This window comes from Ambystoma mexicanum, chromosome 14, assembly GCF_040938575.1.
Source record: "Ambystoma mexicanum isolate Mex_15411 chromosome 14, UKY_AmexF1_1, whole genome shotgun sequence".
Lineage (NCBI taxonomy): Eukaryota > Metazoa > Chordata > Amphibia > Caudata > Ambystomatidae > Ambystoma > Ambystoma mexicanum.
Window position 1 is genome coordinate 318,066,514 of NC_090940.1, and position 24,082 is coordinate 318,090,595.

Sequence of the window (24,082 nt, forward strand, 5' to 3'; positions counted from 1 at the left end):
CATTGTGTTCCCTTAGGATTGGGGCACAGGGACACAGTACTTTACAACTTTAGCTTAGTCGTCTTGCCGATTTTCTAGGGAGACCTAGGGAGGCCTAACTTAGTCTAAACAAACTTAGCGGGCCCTTGCTCATAATTCCCACTAGTATGACGATCCTTACCAACTTCCTCTTATTCTCTCTCCAGCTAGCCACAATACAAATCTCAGTAACCATGTCCCACTCGATAAGAACTGAGCCCCCGCTAACTACAAATCTATGGAACCTCGAAATCAATGTATGCTCTAGCACTCCCTGCCTCCTAGCGAATAGAAACGCTAGACTCCGCTCACGCCTCAGCAGACTACGCGACCCACTCGCTAGATCACTACCACCAGCCAACACTAGAACCACCCACCACACCACTTACAAGACGCCCAACAATATAAATACGAATAACAGGGATTCAGACCATATCACCACCAAACCAAACTTCTCCAATAACTCCAAAAGTTCACACCAATGGTCACCACCCTCCACCATTACCAAACCTGCTCCTCTAATTAAAGCAGCACTAATAAACGCAAGGTCACTAACAGCACATGCTACTGACATTGCCGACCTAATAATAACCAACAACATCGACTTCTTAGCCATTACGGAATCTTGGCTGCATGAGGCAGCAGGACCTCTACTTGCCATAGCTGTCCTGAATGGCTACACTATAATTAGACAAGACAGAGTAAATTCATGAGGTGGAGGAATCGCCATTATCGCTAAATCTAGCCTTGCTATGAGACTCGCCCAAACCCATAAGACACTCTCATGTGAAACCCTCACAGCCAAACTCCCTCTAACTGTCTCCCAGACACTAACGATCCATCTCATCTACAGACCACCCGGGCCCATTGGAACTTTTGAGGAGGATATCCTTACCCTCCTTTCTGACAATCTTAAAACTACGTCTCAACGACTAGTCCTAGGAGACTTCAACCTAGGTTTTAATGACCCTCTTGATAAACAGGCCACGACTATAGCTAACTCACTACCTGAATTAGGACTATCTCAAAAAGTTAGTGAGCCCACTCACACCAAAGGAAGAACCTTGGACTGGGTGGCAGAATACAATTGCACAGCCAATATTACTGCTACTACGCCCTATCCCTGGACTGACCACTTTCTCCTGTTCTTCTCACTCCTCACTACTAGACCACTCCTGCCCACGACACCTACCACCCCCCGTCCAACGAGAAATTAAAAAAAACATAACTAGGGATACTGTAATACCAGCCATCTTGCCCACCCTTAATCAGCTAGATAACAACCTTGACCCAAGTATACTTGTGAAGGAATATAACAAAATAATGCTAACCACATTGGACAGCATTGCACCGATGAAACTCAGACCTAGTAAGCCAAAAGCACACCTCAACAAATGGTTCACTCCCCAACTCAAGGACCTCAGACTTCTAAAAAGGAGCTGTGAAACTACATGGAGACTCCTCCCAACTACCGCCAACCAAATAAAACTCACAGAGATTTCCTCTCAATACAAAAAAGAGATCTTCCTCGCAAAATGCAATTCCTACAACAAACACATTTCAAGTACCAACTCCAGTACCAAAGAACTATTCTTCATCCTCAAAGAACTTGAATCCCCCATTATCACCCCTGAAACCTGCACTAAGGACAAAACGTGGTGCTCTGATATACAACAGGCCCTATCGAATAAAGTAACCACCCTTCAAAATAAAATAGCACATAAAAAACAATCCATTAACCACTTACCCAACCACACTGCTCCTAATGTCCCTCCCAAAGATATTCCAGCTAACCTAACCCCGCTTCTATTTCACCAAAATTTCTATCTTCAAGGCTGAGAAAGTAATTCTATCACTTAAGTCCTCCAACTGCCAGGACGACCTCTGTCCGGCTCAACTTATAAAATCCTTGACAAAGTTGCTTATCTCCAGATCCAAAAATGTCTGGAAGACCATAAACTCCTGGGACCTCGTCAGTCAGGTTTCCGACCCCAACACAGAACAGAGACGGCCCTTATTGACCTGAAAGCACAGGTAGATGAGCTGAGAGACGAAGGAAAAACAGCCCTCCTTTTACTATTGGACCTCTCAGCTCTATTCGACCTGGTAGATCACAAGGTCCTCTGCAGACACCTAGACACGGCTGCCAACTTTTCAAAAGAGGCTATAATTTGGATTGAGTCTTTCTTGAGTGACAGAACCATAAGGGTTTCTCCCCCTCAGCGGCAGCGGACTCTATCCCTATCACATGCAGTGTTCCCCAGGGTTCCTGCATTTCCCCTAACCTGTACAACATATTTACCAAGCCCCTCTTTGATGATCTGGATTCTCTTGGTATCACCTACACTAACTATGCAGATGATACTCAGATTCTCCTCCCACTTTCCGGGGATTACGAAGAGGATTTGGCCTTGGTGAATAGGGTGTATCTCATCATCCAGGCATGGATGGCCATTCATGGTCTATGCCTGAATGATGAAAAAACAGAACTCATCATACTGGGCACACATGCCAACATAAAAAACTAGGACAGGATTACTCATCATTCATCTTTGATGGTAATTTTATTAGGGTGGCCAAAGAATTGAAAACACTTGGGTTCTACCTTGACGCCACTTTATCCCTAACTAAACAAGTTAACTCCTTGCCCTCAGCCACATCTTTCACATGTAAACTGATTAGAACGGGCAAACCCTTCTTATCAGATGATAATTGCATTATCCTAGCCAGAGCCCTGATCTTATCTAGGCTCGACTATTACAATGCACTATATATTGGCGCCAACAAATCCATTACCCAAAAAATCCAGATCCTTCAAAATAACGCCCTTAGAGCGGCATTAGGTGTGTCTAAAAGGTCTCATATCTCTGCTATAAGGCGCCAAAACAACTTGCTCTCCACACTCAACAAAATCAACTTAAAAACAGCCTCTTTGACACATAAAGGTTTGAACAATGCTGCCCTTAGTTGCCTTGTAAACAGAGTCCAAAGAAAAATCTCCACAAGATGTACAAGACTCAGCAACACCAACTGCATTACCACTCCAAGATTTAGACTAACCAAGATTGGCGGCAACAGCTTTCAGGTCAAGGCTGCCCAACTATGGAACTCCCTACCACACCACATCAGGGCAGATCAATCCTACTCCAACTTCAGACTCAGTTACATCAACTGGCTCAAAACAAATGATAACTAACACCTCACATTCCTGTATATTTTTGTATATTTGCCATTTGTGCTTATTTGTACAGCACACCTATGTACCTCTTTATGTCTATTCTATGCATTGTAACGTAATTATATTCTCTGTGTATAACCATGTAACCTGTTAATTAAGTTTCGCATTGTCTGTACTGCTTGCGCCCTGATACCCCTGTGTCCGGTGCGCGTCATATAAATGAATAAACTAAACTGAACTAAACTAAACGACGTGGGCTGATGTCGGGAGCCCCTGCTCAGGCAAACCTATGTTTCCACAGGTTCAGTTTATCATTGGGTGGGTCAGCAAACTGCAATAGACTTTCTCCTCTGATGGCTGGGTTGGGGCTGGGGAACCCCATTGCTGACATCTGTTATGAGTTGGTGCAGCCTCACTGCCGCTCCTTTCCTTTGGTCTGCCAGAATAAACAGGAGCAGCTTGTTTATGGCTGCTAATTCAGCCAGAACGAGGTTGCATTTGCATCCCATTGCCTTTGGTGGTCCCTCTTCACCTTAATGGTTAACAGAAGTGGGGAACATTCCAGGAGAGACAAGGATGCAGGAAGAGTTGGCGGCGCAGTGTGGGGGGTCATTCTGAGTCTGCACGACCCTTTCCTCGTCTACGAGGTCTCTTTTGACAATTGGAGAGCTGTTCCTAGAGAGTGGCTTCCCTCCCCCTGAGGTTTCTTCAGGTGAGTGCTGGGCACCATAATCTGGTCTGCGTTGGTTCCAGCCACATTACGTTTATTTAAGAGGGGGTGTGGAGCGGTGACTGTGTCATGGGCAGTTTCCTGGATCTTGATCTCGATGAGGCTATTGGTGGTTGCAGATCTGGGAATGGGAATAGATAGCTCATAGCTCTCTATGTTGTCCTTTCCCGAGTTGTGCCCTCCTCCGGAGAGCCGACTGAGTTCTCTGGGCTGGCTCTGTTGGTCATGACATCAGGTACCTCCCTTAAAGAGTTATAGGTGGCCCGCTGCCACCATTGCTGGTCAGTAGATTGTCTTTGGCAGAGTTATCAGTCTCGCTATCCACTGTCCCGTTTCTCCCTGTAACATCCTGATTACCCCCAAGAAATTGGTTGATCTCAGTGGTCGAAGTAAGCAGGAGCGGGCGGGAGCGGTGCTCCTCTACTTTTTTAAATGATCTTTTACAGGTCCTATACTTTTATTTTAAAAAGGAATTGTTCCGGAGTGGTTTAGTTTTAAAATAAAAGTGTAGGAAGATGTTGAAACTTGCACTTTCAGTGCACTGCACTGAACGTTCAATTAAACAGCAGGTGCAAGTGTTTGGGGGCGTGTTTTGTGTGTGGGAGGGGACGTGATGATGGGGCTTGTGGGGAGTGGGTGCAGGCCAGCAGGGAACATAGTTCTACTACTTCTTTTCGTACACTTCGACCACTGGTTGATCTCCTTAATAAGCGGGTATGCTTCACCCGTGAGCATACGTGGCGGCACACTGGAGTTATCGGCGTCTGGGCCTGACACGAAGAGCGACACCAACAATTTGCGTCTCACAGTTAGAATCTTATGTTTTAAGTGCACGAGCTCCACAGGGCTTCGTTGTTGGCAAGGGGACGCAGCTTTTCACAGGATAGTGGGCCGGGTTGAATGGGAAAGCAAGGTCGCAAATGAACACAGTCAATGGGACGCGAGCCCAGACTCCTCCACTGTTGCTGCTGAATGCAGCTTTTCACAGATCACTGGGCCGGGTTGGAGGAGGGCAATGGTACAAGGATGTAATTAACACAGTCAGTGTGACCCAGGTATAAGTCATAATAACTTCCTTCATCTTGAACGACGTGTGGTGAGCCACTTCCTGTCATAATGTTGTTCTTTGCTGGCGGCCACTCCCCGCTCTGCCTGCGCTAAACACCCTGCAGGAGCACAACACACCGTGCCTTTGTCCTGCGGGCTTCACCCTGGCAGGCCAGGCCTGCAACAGTTGAAGGAGTTGGGGGCATGCTCTTAGGAAATCCCAGTACAGCAGCCCTCTTGGGCCAAAAAGCAGGTGCGGCAGCACAACACCCTGCTCCCTTGTCCCATGTACTTCACTCTTGCGGGCCCGGGCTGCAGCAATTGAAGGAGTTGGGGCGTTGTCCCCTGGTACAGCAACCTTCCTGGGCCAAAAAGCTGGTGTGGGAGCACAACTCCCCGCGCCCTTGTGCCGCGGGCTTCCTTGTGGAAAAGGGCACCGGCGTATGGAACCTTGCAGACTCTGGGAGAACGGTACCAGCCTCAGAATGGAACACAGGCTTATAACGTAAAATCCGGACCGCGTTTCAGCGATCCTGGCGCTTTCTCCCATGGTGCTAATGTATTTGAAAACACCTGGCAAATTTCTATAGGCAGGAAAGTTGGGTGGAATTAAAGGGATGGTCTAGTAAAAATTTTTATTTAAAAAATAGATAGGCCACATAAAAAAAAAATACTAGCATCCTCCGTTTTAAAACTTCCTATGTAAAATTTTGAGCTATTCAAGCTCAAAATTCGAAAAAGCAAGCACAGGGGCGCAGCCATTTTGTGAAATGGAGGCCCTCCTGTGCTGGCTTTTGCTTTTGCGGCACTAATGAAGGAAAAGCCAGCCAGCTGTAGTAAACAAAGTCTACCGCTGGGTGGCTTTCCCTTCATTAGTGCCGGGACTCGGAGGACGCGGACCGGAGACCAGAGCAGGAAAGCTGCAGCTGAATCTCGGTAAGTGCTATTTATTTTTTTTACAAAAAATAAGCACTAGCTGCGTTTTTTTCTCTACGTTTTCCGGGCTGGAGGAGCCCAGAAAACTTAGAAATAAAACCGCAGCTTTAAAAACGTTGTATTTATGTTTGCGGTCGCTTTTGAAGTGACCGCAAACATAAATACAACGTTATTGTGTTGGAAAACGCTGCGGTTTTTCGTTCCAAGTTTCTCAGGCTCCTCCGGCTCGGAGGAGCCTGAGAAACTTGGAAAGAAAAACCGCAGCGTTTTCCAACACAACCGCGTTGTGTCTGCCTGAATCTGCTTTACCATTTGGGGCTCTCGGGCTCCCGGGGAGCCCGAGAGCCCCAAATGGGAAAGCAGATTCAGGCAGACACAACGCGGCATTGCGGAAAACAACCGCGTTGTGTCTGCCTGAATCTGCTTTTCCATTTGGGGCTCTCGGGCTCCCGGGGAGCCCGAGAGCCCCAAATGGGAAAGCAGATTCAGGCAGACACAACGCGGCATTGCGGAAAACAACCGCGTTGTGTCTGCCTGAATCTGCTTTCCCATTTGGGGCTCTCGGGCTCCCCACGGGGAGCCCGAGAGCCCCAAATGGGAAAGCAGATTTAGGCAGACAACGCAGCATTTAGCATTTCCCATTTGGGGCTCTCGGGCTCCCCACGGGGAGCCCGAGAGCCCCAAATGGGAAATCAGCTGCAGGTAGAAACACTACGCAGCATGTAAACATAACCGCGTGTGTTTCTGCCTGCTGTGGCTTTCACTTTGGGTCTCCGGTGCTCCCCACCGGAGACCCAAAGTGATAGCCACAGCAGGCAGAAACACACGCGGTTGTGTTGGAAAATGCTGCGGTTACGTTGTATTTATGTTTGCGGTCGCTTCAAAAGCGACCACAAACATAAATACAACGTTTTTAAAGCTGCGGTTTTATTTCTAAGTTTTCCGGGCTCCTCCAACCCGGAAAACTTAGAAAAAAAAACGAAGCTAGTGCTTATTTTTTGTAAAAAAAATAAATAGCACTTACCGAGAGATTCAGCTGCAGCTTTCCTGCTCTGGTCTCCGGTCCGCGTCCTCCGAGTCCCGGCACTAATGAAGGGAAAGCCACCCAGCGGTAGACTTTGTTTACTACAGCTGGCTGGCTTTTCCTTCATTAGTGCCGCAAAAGCAAAAGCCAGCACAGGAGGGCCTCCATTTCACAAAATGGCTGCGCCCCTGTGCTTGCTTTTTCAAATTTTGAGCTTGAATAGCTCAAAATTTTACATAGGAAGTTTTAAAACGGAGGATGCTAGTATTTTTTTTTTTATGTGGCCTATCTATTTTTTAAATAACATTTTTTACTAGACCATCCCTTTAAGGCCATCCCCTATTAACATGTCATGGCAAAACATTTCACAGCGTGTCAATTGGGCATACAAACATAGCATAAGAAATATATATATATTATATATATATTCGCATAACATACCAACACATCATAACATAAGATCGTGTAACAGCATAACAAAGCACCCGAAAGACCTCTGAATATTGCCATACTGGGTACTCGTTCGAAGCCTATTTTTTAGCCCATGGAGTTGTCCTCAACCGGTGTCTGATTGGCTGATTTGCCAGAAAGATGCCTCTGTTTTACTTGCACTGATGTCCATTTGTGTCACCGTTGGAATTATTTACTTTACGAATTGTATGTTTGGAAGCGTTTAGAATGCCACCGCAAAAAATAATCTCCAATGGTTTAGGAATACAATTGTGTAACTTTCTCTTTAAAAAACCGTGTAGTTCTGCATCCACAGGCGCACGCGCATAACCCACGCCCTCCAGCACACATTTTTTCCAGAGTAAAACGTGATGCAAATTCCACTAGTAACTTCAGGGCGTTTTGACGCATTTCTCCCAAAATAGAACTCGCTATTTCTTATGCCTTTTTAGGAAGGCTTTTGCTGGCACTGCCTTTGCCACAGTTCCCACGTAAGGGAACGTAGCCGCCGCCGCACCTCTTTTCCTGCCTCTGCCAAGCCACTGCAGCGCACACCATGTTACTGGGCTGCCTGCCCCAAGCACATTCCATGAAGGTCGCCGAGCAAAGGCGAAAGAACGCAGAGCACCGGGGGCACTGCCCTCGTAGACTTGCCTTTGATTTCTGGAGAATATGCATATCATTTTTTGCCTGCGTAACCGAAATGACACTTGTTACGACTCCATATTATGTGCCTATATATAGATACAAAATATGAAGCAAATAAGAAAAGTGTCGTTCCATCATGGAACGACACTTTCCCTATTTAGGATGAAGCTCAGAATTAGTCCCTCATACATGTGCATTGAGCACCGTGTTATTTTATTTATATTGTTTGTTTAGTTTAGCAGTCACCAATCACAAGCTCTTAGTGGTGGGACGCCCCAACATGAACACTGGAAGGAGAGCCACAACCAAGAACTTTGTTTGCTGAACTGTTGCATTTCAGGGCTTCCAGCCAGGCGACATAATCAGGGCTGTCACAGGATCAAAGGGGTTTGTGAGGCCCGGTACAAACATTTGGTCAGGCCCCCTTACTATATTTTGCACGGCCCCAGCGACCCCACTAATATAGGTTATGTGGGAAATCACCGTTTTAGTTTATGTATGGAACAACTCGAATTTTGTTTGTCATGACACCAAGTGAAAGGAGAAAACACTATGACCCTAATTCACGGAATGATTTGCGCGGAAAATAGGGGACATGCACGCAAAATCGCGCGCAAGCGCCAGTTTGTGTATTCATGGAACACAATGTGCAGGGCTTACCAGGGACTTGAGAGAATCTGCGCCGGTCCAACATGTCACTGCGACACCACAAACGCCTTGCGCGAGACTCGTGGCGAAAGGGCATTGTGTTCTGCGCGGTCAACTAAAAAGGGGGCGGAACACGTGGAATGGGGCACAACAAGCAAAAATATGCGCGTAACGAGGGATGCACCAAAGTAAAATCCTCGCAACGCCGATACGCACGCTAAAATCCCATATTCATGGAATTGAACAGGGCTCTCCGTCGCACGGAAAAAGACGCGCAAACCCGGAAACGTACGCCACGCGAAAGCTGGCATAAGCGTCACCCTGCACTAAAACAAATGCATAAAAAGGGTGCACAAACAACAAACGCAGGTATACAGCTACGATGAATGTACCATTTTTCGCAGCAGTGATCATGGGACACCGCAGGAGGAGGAGGATGGCCAGGGCACAGGTTTTTCTACCTAGCACCAGCCTTTTTGGGATGCCTGATGACCAGGTATATGGCAGGAATAGGTTTCCACCTCATATCATATTAGACCTGGTCACGGAGTGGTAGGATGACCTTACATCACTCACCCTGTGCTCCCAAGCACTGAGTCCCTTGGAAAAGGTGCTCAATGTTCTGCATTTTTTAGCCACTGGGTCATTTCAGTGGACAACTGCCATAGTTGGTGGCATTTTACAGCCCACATAGTCACGCTGCCTGCACCAGGTGTTGTCAATCATGACTGCACACCCCTCAGTCCGCAGGCACATCTACATGCCCAGAACACCTGCTGAAAGGCAGGCCGTGGTCCAGGATTTTAATGGGATGGCACACTTTCCTAAAGTGCTTGGTGCGATTGATTGCACCCATGTGGTTCTACGCCCACCTAGTGCCACAGAGCAAATCTATCGCAATCGCAAGCACTGGCATTCCATCAACGTGCAGGATGTATCTGATGCCAAGGGTCTCATTACTTCTGTATATGCAAACTATCCAGTGTCCACCCATGATAGCTTCATATTCAGAATGTCACCCCTACACCGGGCCCTGGAAGCTGGGAGGCATGGCAACACATGGCTAAATAGTGAATATAAATGCCTGTGCACATGCATGCATGTCACACACAGACAAATACACAGTAATGACAAACATTTTAACCTCTACAGGGGACAGTGCTTACCCTCTGAGCACCTACATGATGACGCCAATACAGAATCCTGCCACACCACCCCAGGTAAGATACAACACAGCCCATATTGCAACTCGGGGCATAGTGGAGCGCACATTCTGAGTGCTCAAGTCACATTTCCGTTCCCTTGACCACTCTGTTGGTGAGTTGCTATACGCACTACCACTAGCGTGCAGGATCATTGTGGCAGCATGTGTCCTGCACAATGTTGCAACACAGCGCAGTGTAGAAGTGGACATGGTGGTGCCCCCACATCCCCGTTGCTTGCGCATGGTAGGGCAAAGGGCACGTGGCGAGGCTGCCGTACCCAGCTGGTGGCACAATTTTTCACCTAAAATCCAACCCCTGTGGAGTGCATACAACCCTGGCACATTCCAAGTGCCATTCAATGATGACAAAGGGGCAATCATCTGTGCCCACCAAACCACCATGAGAATGTGTCCTTGGAATTGCTACATTGTGTGCATCCCTTAGAACTAAAACAAATTATTTATTGGCTTTCCAAAAGAAACACATAGATGAGGGACTATGCCACTCCAATGTCCAGTGTGTCACATAAACCGTCCCATATTTATTTCCAATATCATTTGCATATATAAAGTAGACAACAGGCTTTGGCCGTCGCAGCGCTGTCACAGGAGGCTTACTCAGTTACATAAGTGCTTGTCAAAACATACATGTTGCCTAGCCGCATGTTGCAGAGTGACAGCATCATACAAATGCAGAAAGTCAATTTAGGTGGCCATGGCTAGGAGGAGAGGGAAGAGGGGAGGGGGAGGACAGTGAGAGGGGGGCATACACATCACAGGCTACCATGGGGGGGCATACACAACATGACAGGCAATCAGGGGGGCATACACAACATGACAGGCGACCTGGGGGGGGCATACACATCACAGGCAACCTGGGGTCGGGGGCATACACAACATCACAGGCGACCAGGGGGGCATACACAACATCACAGGCGACCAGGGGTGAGGGGCATACACAACATCACAGGCGACCGAGGTGGGGGGGCATTCACAACATCACAGGCGACATTGGGGGGGCATACACAACATCACAGGTGACCAGGGGTGGGGAGCATACACAACATCACAGGCGACCCAGGGGGTGTGGGGGCATACACAACATCACAGGCGACACCGCAGGGGCTGGGGGCATACATACAGTTCCCTGTTCCCATGCAAACACCACCGAAGTGTCAGCAAATGCCATGCACTCACCTGTCCGTGGAACTCACGTGCCTTGCATATGATGCACCCCATCGGGAGATGCTCGACCTACATGGAATGAAATGCAGAGTAACAGCACAAAATACATGCACATACATGTTCACAGTTGACACCAGAAAGAAAATATGCATACAACACAGAGTGCAGGATCAACACAGGGTGAAGGGCTATTGATATGTACAGGAGTATAGTGTACCACACCACAGAGAGAGTGAGAGAGAGTGGCACAGAGAGTGAAAGACAAGGAAATGACAGATTAAGGAGTCCATGGCCTGGTTTACCGATGTACAGTGACATGCTGCACAGCACAGTCGGTGTGCCCATTGAGGCATCCACATAGGTAGCTTACACAGTGACATGAACTCCTAACAAATTACCACAACACCATGTGAGCATGCAAAGGACATATAAGAGAACCGACACATGCAGCAAAGATGACCAACAATGAAGCATGCACAACATGCAAATGCTTACAAAAATAAATGTGTCTGAATGTTGGCAATCCCACATGACCTTCACCAGTAAGTGTGTTTCCTAATTTGTTAAAGGAACAACATTGTCTGGTGGTGGACATGAGGAGCGTGGACTTCAAATGGTGCAGGATGTCTCAGCCAGGACAGCAGTCAGCACCACATCACGGATCACTGGAACATCATGGGCCAACATATTAAAACACACATTGTGCAGTATAATTGACACAGCACACACATGCCATGGAAAAACAAAGCCATGATTACCTGCACATGCCACCTGGTGCACCCGCATGCAAACATGCTAGATGAATTCACTAGGCATGCATGCACGTACACCAATGCACATGTATAGCCCCTGAGGAGTTAATGGCACACCTCAAGGGCAATCAATGCAAATAATAACAAAGATCACAACCAGGAAAGGTCAAAACAAAATATGACATGCCAACATCTGGTCGGAGGGGGTGGAAAAAAGAAAAAAAAATCCATCTTGGATGGGGGGGGGGTGCAGTCCATCGAGTACGGGGGAGGGGCAGGGTGCACGTCAACTCCCAAATGCGTGGAAGTTGAAAAAACAATTCCCTCCATGGGTACATGGACTGCACGTCTATGATGGATTGATTGGGAGGGCTGTCGCTGCTGTCGCCACCTTCCTGTGTAGAATGTGAAGATGGTGGTGGTAAGGGAGGTTGACCATGTAAGGCCCTGGCCTGGTCCTCCATCGCAGCGGCCAGGCGGGTCCCAGATGAATGCATCTGGAACATGAAGCCTCGGAGGTCCGCATGCAACATTTCACGGGATGCACAGAGTTCCTCTGAGATGGTATGATTCAACTGTTCCATCTGCTCTTGGCACTGTGTACTGCGGGCTGCCTCTCGCACTTCCATTGAAGCTCTGAGGACCCGTAACTCTCTCCTCAGGCTGCCATCTGGTCTCCTCAGGCTGCTATCTGGGCCTGACTCTCTGCAAGCAGGGATGCCTGCAGAGCCCTCAGTTCAGCCCGTCTGCTCCTGTTACTGGCCTCCAAGTGCAGCCTGTGTGAGCGGCATGTGGACCACAATGACTGCAGCTGGCGCGCTACCTGTGTTTCTTGTGAGAACATGGAATTGGCCACCCTATCCGTGCCCTGAGCCAACATCTCATAGGAAGAACTTTGTTGCTGTACAACATGCAACATTGACTGCTCCCACACATTCTCCCCAGCCATGACATGTCTACCACGTGTGCGTGCCCCACGGCTGCCTGACCTAAGGGAGCGTGGTCCTTGATGTGAAGCCGCTGTCTGTGGCTGCAGGACTGCACCCCTACCTTGGTCATCCATCCCAGGACTGGAAGCCAATAGAGTGGAGCATGGCCTTGCAGCTGTAACCACTACAGACTGACGTGGCAACACTGACTGGCCCTGTGGTGACGTTACCCCCTGCAGACGCACAGGCTACATCCGAACCATCACTTGATGCACTCACATCCGACAGCATAGGGGAATGGACGTCCGGCTCACCACCAGAGTCACTGGTATCATTGGAGGTGTACTCATACTGAGTCGTGCCCCAGATGGACTGTAGCAGCAGTGGATTCTCATGGGCTGCCACAACACGTACTCCACTGGTGCTCTCTCGGGGCTCAGGCTCCCGTTCCTTCTCTACTTCCTCCCCTAAATCCGGTGGCCCATCACCTGCACATGGACACATAAAGACATGAAGAATCATGTTAATTGCTTCTACTACATGCATTGCCATCACAATGCTGTCCTGCAACATATTTACATGCATGTTAACATGCCATAATTTGCATTCAAACACTATGTACAAAAATCCCTGAAATCATCGCGTCTGCACACTTGCCACCACATCCCATGTCCCTAACCATGAAAGCACTGCAGACATTCCCAACACACATGTGTGGTGTCCCAGGTGTGTGATGTGGAGCAAGTAAGGACATGTGCTTGGAGATAGGAAGAGGGGACAGTGACACATAAGAGGGACAGGGCCATGCACCCATGGGGGTGTGTGTCCAGTGTGGCAGGTCAACATGGATGACTCCAGACTGATTTCATACAAGGGGCTCAGTGCCATAGCTGCGGCAGGGATTTGCACGCTCTATTAAAATGCTAGGACACACATGGCACAATGTCCCGCACGCTGACAGTGTGCATGAAAGGTATGTGTAGCATGAATGGGCATGTGTGGAATGGATCTCTACTACATGCAGTGCATGATGAATATCATGTGCTTCAGACACAAGCACTTGATTGGTATAGCTGAGTCACTAACATCACTGATGTACATAGCCAGATGCCACGTTGTATTGCCATGCTGGAAATGTGTATTAGTATCTGACGGTTGTGGATGACTACTGTCACGAAGCCATTTTCAACCGATGTGCAGCACATGTTTTGTATGGACACTGCAGTACACTAAGCATGAGTCAGAAGACCATGACATGGTTCACCCATGGCAGTCATACAAATGCAGGCAGAAGTGCCACAAAATCATACCAATTCATTCAATCTACATACACATATTCTGGATGCACACGCTTCTACACTCACCGGACATTTCCTTGTAATCTGGCATGCCTCCCATGCCTTGGACATGATACACCTGAATCAACTCACTCATGGCCTCTTCATGTGGAGTGAGCTCCTCCTCCTGCAGTGACACACCTCCAGTCACCATAGCAGAAGCAAGGTTGGCACCCAGCTTTTTTTTGGCTCGACAGTGAAGGTCATTCCACTGCTTTATGACCTCACGAGCAGTGCGCCTCTCATTCCCCAAGGCTTTGATGCCATCTGTGACTCGCTGCCAGTGGACCATACTCTGAGCAGGCGTATGGGTGCTCCCTGGCCCTGTGCACATGTCACGGTGGTGGTGGCGCACGTAGTCCACGAGGACCTTGAGTTCATGATCATTGAATCTCCTCTTCCTCGATGTAGCGGTCTCCTTTGCCGTGCTTTGGGATTGAGCCTTTCCCTGTTCTGCACGCTTCTGCCTCTTGGAAGGTGGTGCAGACCCTGTGTGGCTGGCCCCACTCAGGGCATTAGGGGCTGGACCACTAGTGGCCTGGCCATGGCATCACCCACTGATGTTGGGTCAGTTACTGGCCCTGCAGGTCCCTCAACCTGGGAGCTGGGTCCAGGTGTTTTGCGTTGCTGTCCCTTCTCCTTGGACACGAGGGCATCAGCTGCCCCTGCGTGCCCATGTCCCTGGGGAGGGACAACAGATACTGCTGGTGCTCCCTGACCCTGGTTGTTGGGGACAGGAGCTGCCCCTGCAGGTGCCTCAACCTGGGAGCAGGTGAGAGCAGATGAGCCTGCAGCACCCTGACCCAGGGTGCTGGGTGTGATGCTGGAAATGCATTGGAGGGACAGGGCCTCCATATCGTTGTCTTTTATTGCTTTATCATGTATGTTCTGTCTTGCTTTCTTTGTAGGAGTTCATGTGGGACTCCTGGCAGTGCAGCTCTTCCTCTTTTTGGTTTGGTGAAAAGACCCTTGGGATACCCTTGTGGCACCCATGGGTGGGAGTACAACCCTGTACTACTAGTGTATGTTTTTGGGCACCTGTGTGTGACCCTCAGAGCAGTGTATGGGCTGGTGGCAGCTGCATGCTGAATTGGACTGGTGCTCTGAGTATCCTCCATTTTGGGGATACCCAGGCCCTGACATTGGAATCAGTTCCTTCGTAATAGGAAGCAAGAAGGCCCCTGTGGCCTTTTGCTTTCTATTGGCTGTTACCTTGTTTTTCCCAAAGTCCCGGGAAGCCCTGCCTCTGTCCCTTCCCCCTGACTGGCTATTGGGTGGAAGTTCCACATATATGGTATTGTGGGGAAGTCCAGGCAAGACTGGCTGGAGCCTTCCCAGTGACTGTATGTTGTGGGTACACCCTGTGGGTGGGACCTGGGTGAATGGAGTGTGTGACCAATATGCACTTCTTGTTATAGGTGTCTAGTTTCTGGTATATGACACAAAGACTGAGACAACCCTGACCGAAACTGGTATGAATGCAGTGTGGAGTGCTGAATGGCTGGGTACTTGTTCCAATACACATTCCTTGTTGTGAGTGTCAGAGAGGGAGGAGAATGGCCTGAATGCCCGGTGAGCCTGATTGGCTGCCGGCCTGCTGAATGCCCTTCTGAGTGATTGGTTGCCTCAGTGTGACACAGCAGAATGAATGAGTGTCCAAACAGTATATCTGGGGGCCTCTCACTGCTAGAAATTGTTCAGAAGCTGATGTCAAAACTGAGGCTTGATCTCGACCGCCGAGCCCGAAGAAGAAGGTTGACTGCTGTTAACTTCACTGCAATCTGAAAGCCGCCGTGACGTCGAGACTGATCCAAGAGAGGACCTGGCTAGGAGACTACTTCCCAAGCTACGAGGGACCATCGTGCACCGCTAACCTTTGCCGAAGCTCCCTGGAAGTCAGACCCTCGACAGACGAGGACCGCCGAGGAGAATGAAGAGAAGCACCGGACATTCCGTCCACTGTCATCGACTAGGGTTCGCAGGTTTGCTATAACTGCTGGAGGCCCGTCGAAGCTGTGTTGCCCAGAAGCGGGGACCACTTGATACCGTGCTGCCGGCGACCGGAGTCGCAACGCTCCATTGATTAAGACATTCAAATCCAAGGACTCTCTCGCCAGCACCGCCGACCGGTTTGTCCCGCCAGAGAAAGTCAAGGCCACCGAGGCGCCGAGGAGAATCCGCCGGAAGGTTTCCCGCCACCCGAAGATCGCAGGGACGCCGGACGACTCGACGCCCTTGCTGGGCCAAAGTTCTTCAGTGACTCTTTGCGGCAACAAACTATCATCGTTGAGGTGTACCGCACGCCTCATCCTTACAGACGTCCCTGACTGATCGTCGACGAGCACTGCCAGGACTGAAGCTGTCGCCTCAATGCCTTTGATCATCATTTCTTCGAGGGATCGCGACGATCCGTGGCTCCTGCCTTAAAGGGAGCCACTCAAGAAGGATCCGTTGACGACCCGACATCGAACTCTGCTATTCCAGGTACATTGGTGTGGTAGAACTATTTCAGAAGGAAATAAGACTCATAGAAACAATATATGGACTGGGCTTGTTGTATATCTTTAGTTACAGGTTGCCCAGGTGGGGGGAACCTCATACAGAATGGTGCCTAGTGGTAGGAGCCCAGTATTCTGCCTATTGTTTTAAACAACCTGCTTTCCTCCTATGTCTATTGTTGGTTCATTTTATTAACTGATTTGTATGACATTTGAACTGAGTACAGTTGATGCATTTTAAAGGAATCAAAGTATAATTGTGGTACCACATATACACTGTATATATTTGCCATTTTAGATGATCTTAAGCACAAAGTGTGTTATTGTGATTGTGTACATAACTTGAACCTATTTTTTATAAAGAACTGTGTTTTCACTAACATATTGTGTGGACGTTCCTTTGTGGGGGCCTGGGGACTACACTGTGCTTAAGAACCAGCCTGCATCACCTCCTGAAAGCTTAAGCCTTGATTGTTCGACTATGTTACCAATAATAGAGAATCTTGGCTGGGGTCTCTGTGCCTCTCCTCTGCCATATAGAGAGCAGGAGTACAGACACCCTCCTCCAGTCTTTACACTGGTGGCAGCGGTGGGATGCTTATGGTTTTAAGAATCCATGTGTAACCTTGCCCCTTACAAAATATCTACAATTTGTTAAATTGGGGTTTAGTTGTGTACTAGATAACTACATTACAAGCATTGGAATCTATTCTAAATGGTAAATTGACTCGGATGAGTTTAGAGGCTCTCCAGAGTGCATGTGAAGCCAGGGAGTTAGACTTTGAGGATAACTATAGGGCTGAACTGATAGCTGCCCTGGTGGACTACCAGACTGATTGTGAAGCTCATGAAGGGGGGATGCAGCCATTGAGGCCTCTGCCCCTGGGGTTGTTAATGAATCTGGTTCTGGGAATGCCATCACTCGTGCTGCCTCTGTTCCAACCTCCAGCAATGTTTCTTCAGGGAATTCCTTGGAACTTGAATTATTAAGGATGCCATTGGCCTTTGAATATAGAAAGTTGGAAACTGAGGCTGAATTTAAGAAAGTGGAGTTGGTACAGTAAGTTACACTCAAAGGCAAGGACACTGAATGTCAGAGAATCCAGCTAGAGAAAGCTAGAGTGGAGACATCAGTGAAACCAGTTGAGAGTGTCAGGTCCCCAGCCACCAAGTTTATAAAAGATTTGGTTGGTGTGAATGGGGCGGGTTCTGATATCCTCCAACGGATTGCAGCATTTGAGATGGCTTGTGGAATCCATGATGTTGATAAAAGAGATTGGGCAAAGTGTTTGTTAAGCTGAGTGCCTTAGACCGGATATGACTGTATTCTGAAACTGAGTGTGGAAGAAAGGGGTCAGTATGAGTTCATGAAGTCTGCTTTGATTGTCAAGTTTGGCAAGACACCTACCCAATACCTTTAAAGGTTCAGGGAATTTAAGAAAAGAGAGAATGTGTCTTGGGTTGACTGGGTGAGTGCTGCACATATGAACATGATGGGGTGGATTGATGGTTACAAGGTGAAAACTTTTGTTGAATTGTCCCATGTTTTGTTTTTTGATCATTTTTCTGAAGCCTGTTCACCAGAGCTGTGTCAGTATATTGCTGACCAGAACATTTTAGATCCCTTTAAGCTGTTCAGGCTGGCTGACAAGTGGGTCTCCCACCGGGTGTCCCATAAGGACTACAGTGGCAAGGACAAGGACAAAGAGAAGGGGACCTCTCAGAAGGCTGAGGAGTCCCAGAAGCAATCACAGTCGAGTAAACCAAAACCTTCCTCTCCTAAGTCCCAAAAATCTAGTGGGGATAAGTCCTATGTGGGTGGGAGTAAGAGTAGTGGTCCACCTGCTGCAAAGCAGGCTCCCAGTGGCTCTAGTACCGTACCCCGCATTCCTGGCACATGTTGGGTCTGTGGGGCTGTGGATCACAAGAAGGGTGACCCCAAGTGTAAAGGTAAAGCACTTGGTGTCCAGGCTGTCAGCCTGACCCACCCTTACCCCATGCCTGAGGTGGAGGCCACTGTCCTCCCCTCCTCTACAGGAATCACATTCGGTGCTCCTGTAGAGATTTCCTAGTGTCCCTTGGGGCCTGGGACCAGTATGCAGAAGTACTGGCGACAACCCCATAGAACACTCATAGGTTTATGAGAAGTGTCCTCTTGAATGGCCTGCCTTCTACTGATTTGAGAGACACTGGGGCAAGCATGACAGTGGTGGACAGGACCCTGCTCAATCCAGAGGACTACGTAGGCGCTCCTCTGAGAACTACCAGGTTTGCTGGTGGGCCTCCAAAATTATCTCCTGTAGCCTTAGTCATGCTCATGATTGGAGACAAGACAGCAAAACTTCCTGTCCTGGTTCAGGACAATGTCCCTGCTAACATTTTGTTAGGCAACGATCTAGTAGAGTTGGGGTTGATATCTGATGGTCTCCACATGACTGCTGCTGCAGTCACTAGGTCACAGGTGACACCAGGTCTGACTGAGAGTCAGGTACCCAAGCCAAAGGCGAGGCCTAAGGCAAGAAGGAGGAACAAGAAGGCCACCTCTGTGAAGGGGGCTCCTTCTCCTCCTGGTGCTCCTGCAGCACCCATTGGGATTCATGCTCTGGACGGGCTGGGTCCAGTGGCTAACCCAAACTCAACTCCTGAGGGAGAAGAGCCAGAAGACCCTCCTGCGGGAGAGGTTGTCAACCCAGAGGACCACCCCGACCTTCAATGCCTGCTGGCTGAATGGGTACCCTCCCGGGCAGACTTATATAAGGGTCAGAGAAAGTGTCACTCTCTGGAGGGTCTGAGGAAACAGGCCCTGTCCCAGGCACAGGCAGAAGTGCCTAGGATATTCCTGATATATTGGGAGGGTGAGCTCCTTGTTAGTGAGCCAACTAAACCTGAACCTGGTGCCCTAAAGAGGTTGGTGGTACCCCAGGTTTACAGGCCCTTCCTACTGCAGTTGATGCATGAGGTGCCCTTAGCTGGTCATCTTGGTACCAAGAAGACTAAGCAGAGGCTCTCTGCCCATTTCTACTGGGCCCAGATGGGAGTAGAAGTGGAGTCCCACTGCAGGACCTGCCCAACTTATCAGTTGTCTGGCAATGCTGGAGGCAGTGTCAATGCCCCACTGCAGCCATTGCCAGTGGTTGGCACACCATTTGAGAGGGTGGACATCGACATTGTCGGTCCCCTTGACCCTCCCACTTCAGGTGGACATCAGTTCATCCTGATCTTGGTTGATCATACCACCAGGTACTCTGAGGCTATACCACTTTGGACTGTTACTGCCAAGGTGGTTGCCAGGCCTCTCCTGGGCATTTATACCCGGGTTGGATTCCCTAAGGAGGTTGTCGCTGACAAAGGATCCAACACCATGTTGAGTTACATGAAAACCATGTGGAAAGAGTGTGGGGTAACCTACAAGTTCTCCACCTCTTACTACCCTCAGACCCATGGTTTGGTTGAGAGATTTAACAAAACTCTCAAGGGCATGCTGGGTGCTTTGGAAGAGCCGCTAAGGAGGAAATGGGATCTCCTCCTACCATGCCTACTGTTTGCTTGCAGAGAGGTACCTCAAGAGGGTGTTGGTTTCAGCCCCCTTGAGTTACTTTTGGCCATCCAGTGAGGTGGTCCCTTGCCTTCATCAGAGAAGGTTTGGAAGCCACTCCCCTACAGGTCCTGCCAAGCAAGTGGGGGGCTATGTGTTGGGCCTCAGACGGAGGATGACACAGATGATGGGTCAGGCGAAAGCGAATCTCAAGGCCAGCAGGAATTGAACAAGTACTGGCATGACCTTAAAGCCTCGCAAGTGGATTGGACTCCAGTACAGGAGATCCTTGTGATGGAGCCTACCAAGCCTCGAGCCTTGGCAGATAAGTGGACTGGACCCTTCAGGATAATCTCCAAGATGGGCGAAGTCAATTATCTGGTTGACATGGGAGTCCCTGGGGTAGCCCATCCGGTATTCCATGTTAATAGGCAAGCCGAAGTATTATGTCTCTTGCTGGCTTCAGAGCAAGAAGAGGATGAGAGTGAGCCCCTTTCTGATTTGCTGCATAGCAACCCTCAGGATGGCTCAGTGGAGGGAGTGCATCTCCCTCCAGCTCTGACTCCAGAGCAGCAGAGGAACTTGCAGGCCTTCGCTCCAGCAGTATGCGCCTCTGTTCTCGCTGACACCAGGCCTCCCTCCATGGTGCAGGTTCGAAATTGACACTGGTGACAGTGTACCTGTCAAAAGCAGATGCCACAGGATGTCAGACACTCTGAAGAACCACATCCAGGCTGAGGTCACCAAGATGTTGGATCCGGGTGTTATTGAACCCTCAACCAGTCCCTGGTCCAGTCTAGTGGTCCTTGTCCCCAAGGCAAGTTCCCAGACAGGTACCAAGGATCGGGGGTTCTGTGTAGACTACAGATGGGTCAATGCCATCACCAAAACTGACGCACACCCACTGCCCAGGGCTAATGAGCTCATGGACACCATAGGCGCTGCCAAATTTATGAGCAGCTTTGACCTTACCTCAGGCTATTGGCAAATAGCTCTGACGGATCATGCCAAGGAAAATACTGCATTTTCAACACCTGGGGGACTGTACCAGTTTAGAGTCATGCCTTTTGGGTTGAAGAATACACCTGCCACTTTCCAATGTTTAGTCAATCATGCACTCAGTGGGCTGGAGGCCTTTTGTGTGGCCTACTTAGACGACATCGCTGTCTACAGTTCCACTTGGGAGGAGAATTTGACTCACTTGGATAAAGTGTTGCAGGCCTTGAAAAGGGCTAACCTCACTATCAAGGCCACCAAGTGCCAGATAGCTCAGGGGAAAGTCACGTATCTTGGTCATGAGGTAGGAGGGGGTCAAATCCAGCCTCTCCCCAGTAAAGTACAGGATGTACATGACTGGGAGACTCCCACTACTCAAACCCAGGTGCAAGCCTTTTTGGGCCTCACTGGGTATTATCGCAACTTCATGGGGGACTATGGAACCATAGCTGCCCCTCTGACAGCTCTGACTTCGCCCGATCAACCAAGGAAGGTTAATTGGACAGAATACTGTCAGAGGGCCTTTGTTGGCTTGAAAGAAAGTATGTGTAGGGCACCAGAGTTGTGTGCACCTGATTACAGCAAGCCCTTTATCGTCCAGTTAAATGACAAAGGGAGGGAACACCCGATCATATTCATCAGTAGACAACTCAAGGGTAGAAAACGTAGGTGGGCTACTGTTGAAAAGGAATGTTTAAGTATAGTTTGGAGCCTTAGGCATTTTGGCCCTACCTTACAGGGTCTACCTTCAAGATCCAAACAGACCATAAGCCTTTAAAGTGGCTTATGCAGATGAAGGGTGAAAACCCGAAACTGCTCAGGTGGTCCATTAGCCTGCAAGGGATAGACTTCACCATAGAGCATAGACCAGGGAAGTATCATGATAATACAGATGGCCTTTCCAGAAGGTATGTTGACCGTCTGGATGAGGGTGTCAATCTCGTGGGAGATTAGACGCCATAACCTCAGTCTGGGTGGGCAACTGTGATGCTGGAAATGCATTGGCGGGACAGGGCCTCCATATCCTTGTCCTTTATTGCATTATCATGTATGTTCTGTCTTGTTTTCCACGCAGGAGTTCATGTGGACTCCTGGCAGTGAAGCTCTTCCTCATTTTGGTTTGGTGAACAGACCCTTGGGATACCCTTATGGCACCCATGGGTGGGAGTACGACCCTGTACCCCTAGTGTATGTTTTTGGGCACCTGTGTGTGTGACACACAGAGCAGGGTATGGGCTGGTAGCAGCTGCATGCTGAATTTGACAGGTGCTCTGAGTATCCTCCATTTTGGGGTTTCCAGGCCCTGCCATTGGAATCAGTTGATTCCTGATAGGAAACAAGATGGCCCCTGTGGCCTCTTGCTTTCTATTGCCTGTTACCTTGTTTTTCCCAAAGTCCTGGGAAGCTCTGCCTCTGTCCCTTCCCCCTGACTGGCTGTTGGGTGGAAGTTCCATATATGGTATTGTGGGGAAGTCCAGGCCAGACTGGCTGGAGCCTTCCCAGTGACTGTATTTTGTGGGTACACCCTGTGGGTGGGACCTGGGTGAATGGAGTGTGTGACCAATATGCACTTCTTGTTATGGGTGTCTAGTTTCTGGTATGTGACACAAAGACTGAGACAGCCCTGCCCAAAACTGGTATGAATGCAGTGTGGAGTGTTGAATGGCTGGGTACTTGTCCCAATACACATTCCTTGTTGTGAGTGTCTGAGAGGGAGGAGAATGGCCTGAATGCCCGGTGAGCCTGATTGGCTGCCGGCCTGCTGAATGCCCTTCTGAGTGATTGGTTGCCTGAGTGTAACCCAGCAGAATGAATGAAAGTCCAAACAGTATATCTGGGGGCCTCTCACTGCTAGAAACCATTCAGAAGCTGAAGTCGAAACTGATGCTTGACCTCGACCGCCGAGCCAGAAGATTGACTGCTGTTACCTTCACTGCAATCTGAAAGCCGCCGTGACGTTGAGACTGATCCAAGAGAGGACCTGGCTAGGAGACCTCTTCCCGAGCTACGAGGGACCATCGTGCACCGCTCACCTTCGCCGAAGCTCCCTGAAAGTCAGACCCTCGACAGGCTGCTGACCGGAGACGGGGACAGCCAAGGAGAACGAAGAGAAGCACCGGATATTCCGTCCAGCGTCGTCGACCAGGGTTCGCAGGTTTGCTATAACCGCTGGAGGCCTGTTGAAGCTGTGTTGCCCAGAAGTGGGGACCACTTGAGGCTGTGCCGCCGCCGACCGGAACCGCAACGCTCCATTGATTAAAACATTCAAATCCAAAGACTCTCTCACCAGCACCGCCGACCGCTTTGTCCCGCCGGAGAAAGTTGAGGCCACCTATGCACCGAGGAGAATCCGCCAGTGGGTTTCCCGCCACCCAAAGACCGCAGAGACACCAGAGGACTCGACGCCCTTGCTGGGCCAAAGTTCTTCAGTGACTCTTTGCAGCAACGAACTATTGTCGTCGAGGTGCACCGCACGCCTCATCCTCGCAGGACATCCCTGACTGATCGTCGATGAGCACCGCCACTACCGAAGCTCTTGCCTCGATGCCTTTGTTCATCATTTCTTCGAGGGATCTTGACGATCCGTGGCTCCTGCCTTAAAGGGAGCTGCTCAAGAAGGATCCGTCGACGACCGGATGTCGAACTCTGCTATACCAGGTACATTGGTGTGGTAGAACTATTTTAGAAGGAAATAAGACTCATAGAAGCAATATATGGACTGATCTTGTTTTATATGTTTAGTTACAGGTTGTCCAGGTGGTGGGATCCTCACACAGAACTGTGCCTAGTGGTAGGGGCCCAGAATTATGCCTATTGTTTTAACCAACCTGCTTTCCTCCTATGTCTATTGTTGGTTCATTTTATTAACTGATTTGTATGACATTTGAACTGAGTACAGTTGATGCATTTTAAAGGAATCAAAGTATAATTGTGGTACCACATAGAAACTGTATATATTTGCCACTT